General features: G+C 38.7%; 2 long non-coding RNA genes across 2 annotated transcripts; both read left to right on the forward strand.

Annotated features, from left to right (window-relative positions):
• The first annotated feature begins 268 nt into the window (after window positions 1-268).
• LOC140672076 (uncharacterized) lies at window positions 269-1,145 on the forward strand. The gene is made up of 4 exons (XR_012047822.1): window positions 269-658; window positions 748-835; window positions 908-1,024; window positions 1,099-1,145. It is a non-coding gene; the product is annotated as an uncharacterized lncRNA (long non-coding RNA).
• Window positions 1,146-1,470: 325 nt separating this feature from the next.
• Window positions 1,471-1,765, forward strand: LOC140671566 (uncharacterized). The gene is made up of 3 exons (XR_012047764.1): window positions 1,471-1,493; window positions 1,584-1,653; window positions 1,731-1,765. It is a non-coding gene; the product is annotated as an uncharacterized lncRNA (long non-coding RNA).
• Window positions 1,766-2,722: the final 957 nt, after the last annotated feature.

A 2,722-nucleotide genomic window follows, 5' to 3' on the forward strand; every position in this document is an offset into this window, starting at 1 on the left:
TCGCGACTGTCGGCACGAATTAATTCTGGTCGTGATTGTATCACTACCCAAAATGGCCGCCAACATCGCGATCGCGCTGCTCCCGCGTGTCGCTCAATTTGTTCCTTTGTTAATAACAAGGTTTGTGTTATTTCCGCGTGTCGCGCCCGTCAAGGTGGCTACTGGGGGTCACCCGCCTCCCCGCGTGCCCCAACAGTGCTTGACGTAGCTCAACTAAGTGCCAATTATCTTGCGCGACCCCGATACGCGGTGACAATTATCGCGCTGCTAATGATATGTGCCGTCACTTCATTTAATACACAGCGCTGCCACTGACAAGGATCTCAGCCTCGCAGGGCAGATATCGCTTGTGATTTATCATCCACTACACGTGATCGTTTAGTAATTGTACTCCTATTGTCTTCAGGCACCGAGTTCATTTAGGCAGGCCGAACATAACCGCACCTGTCATGCCAAGTATCGTAAGCCGAAGGAAGTATCGATAAATATATCTATACAAAGCGTAATACTTATTCACGTCTATATTATTATCCACGATATTAATTAGTTCTTATTTCAGGTATACAAGTATTCGCAATCGTTTGCTGTTGTGACGCCGGGAACATGCATCAGATGCGCCAGAAAGGCGCATCGACAATACAAAGTATCATCAACAACAGTACGTTCCGGTTTTATTATATTTTACAATCTATTACAGCGGTCAACGCAGTGCAACTACAGATAACCAACAACTTTATCTTTTTACAGGTTACTAATCTTCAGCACTACACCGGAGAGGATGACAACACATCATCGACTCGTCGACGGTGTTAGCTTTGCAACGATTAGCGTTACGGTAAGTATTCGTCTGTTATTTAATAATATATGTAATATTATTTAATATTAAGTATAATGCTTCTTGTTTCAGGTTCCTCATCAGAATTATTTCTGTCGCAAGATGTTTTGCAGTGTCGAAAGCGCTCTAGGCTCATCAACGACGCTGGCAGACTCACCCACAATATTTATAGTTAATAAAGATATTACGGTAAGTATTCGTCTATTATTATTTATTGCAATAATCCTAATGCTCCTAATGAACAAATTGTTTTTTTGTTTCAGCACCTGTCATCGACCAAGATCATCTAACCTGCATGTGTCACTGAACATGTGTGCGATCGCCAAGCTCACCGGAGGATCCAAACACTCAACAGTATCACTTAGTAAGACGGCTACGCACACCGGACACCGCTAATTATGCTCTTCACGTTCCAGTGGAGATTGCTTCAATACTTTCAATATTTCTTCTAAATTAAACGTCTGTTAATCGTACAACATTATTAAGGTAATTATACACTATTATTGTTTCGTTCTTTTCAATATATTATTCCTCTATGTGCATAATTCGCAGATAACCTGTTACCCCATAGCCGTCATTGATATGTGCACGGTCGCCAGATGCACCGGAGAAAATGGTTCCTCAACAGTGTATGCGGCGTACACAATTCATAATTTTGGTAATATAATGCGTATTCGTCTGTTGTATAGTATAAACAACATTCATGTATACAACCATGTATATATATGATAACCCAGTGCATTTACAGGTAATCTACAACTGTCACTATCGCCTTTATTACCAGATGCACCGTAAAACCAGATCCTTGATCACACTAAGTATGAATGTACACAAGGATTCTCTATTCTAATATTATAATAAGTATTTCCTATAATTATGGTCTTTCTCTTTACAGGTAATTAACTATCCAAAAAGAGTCATAATCGAGCGTTTCTAATACTACGGTAAGTAATACTATTTCTATAATAATTCATTATTTAATATATTCTTCTTGTTTCAGGTTTCACAAGATACTATCTCTCCTGGAATTCCTTCAAATCTGTGCTTCTATCTTCATACAAGATAAGTAACTCTCTGTGCTTATTCGTTGGAGTGAATAAATATACTATTTATTATCTAATCAAGCAAATACGTCTGTGTCATAATAATCATCTAATGTTCTTTTATTTTATCCTTGTTTCAGAAACTCCAACGCGCGAAGCAGACAGGAGGCCACGAATATCACCAGAGTCGAATTCCGCCATGTACAGACACGCCATCGTCAGGAAGTCCTCGCGCGCGAACCAGATCTTCAGATATTTCCTAGAAAGAAAGAGCAGAGACCAGACGAGCGCGATCACCGAAACAAGTTTCAGTGATTAACGGATCATGTTGACATCACGGTCGACAGTTGTTCGCCGAATAAACAACCTTCTGGAGTCCGCACGACGCCGTCCTGCAATAGTCTCCGGCTTCGACAAGGAGCCCATGAAAGAAGCCATTATCGTAAAAAGGGTACGTATAGTCTGTTATTACATTTGTTTATACTATATTAATAAGAGCAAGTGACAGATTTGATAACCTATAAACTTTGTTCTAGGTTACTGCCACTGTCCATCACTGACGCTCCAAGATGAAACCTCAATTTTATAAATAAAAATATAAAAAGATCGTCTATTTTATTCTACCTTAACTAACAAAAATGAAAGTACATGTACCATTGCACAGAGGTTCGATGTTAGTACTAATTTTTGTGTTAATAGTACGGTTATTTCGTCTATTTTATGTCTAATTATTTAGGTCACTTTTTTATGTGTTAATATGTAGTTATTATCTGATCCTATGTTTCTAATATTTTAAAAATCATCCATTTAATCAAGAACATGTAGCATTGTCACTGTTGTACTT

Source organism: Anoplolepis gracilipes, chromosome 12 (genome assembly GCF_047496725.1).
Source record: "Anoplolepis gracilipes chromosome 12, ASM4749672v1, whole genome shotgun sequence".
Taxonomy (NCBI): domain Eukaryota; kingdom Metazoa; phylum Arthropoda; class Insecta; order Hymenoptera; family Formicidae; genus Anoplolepis; species Anoplolepis gracilipes.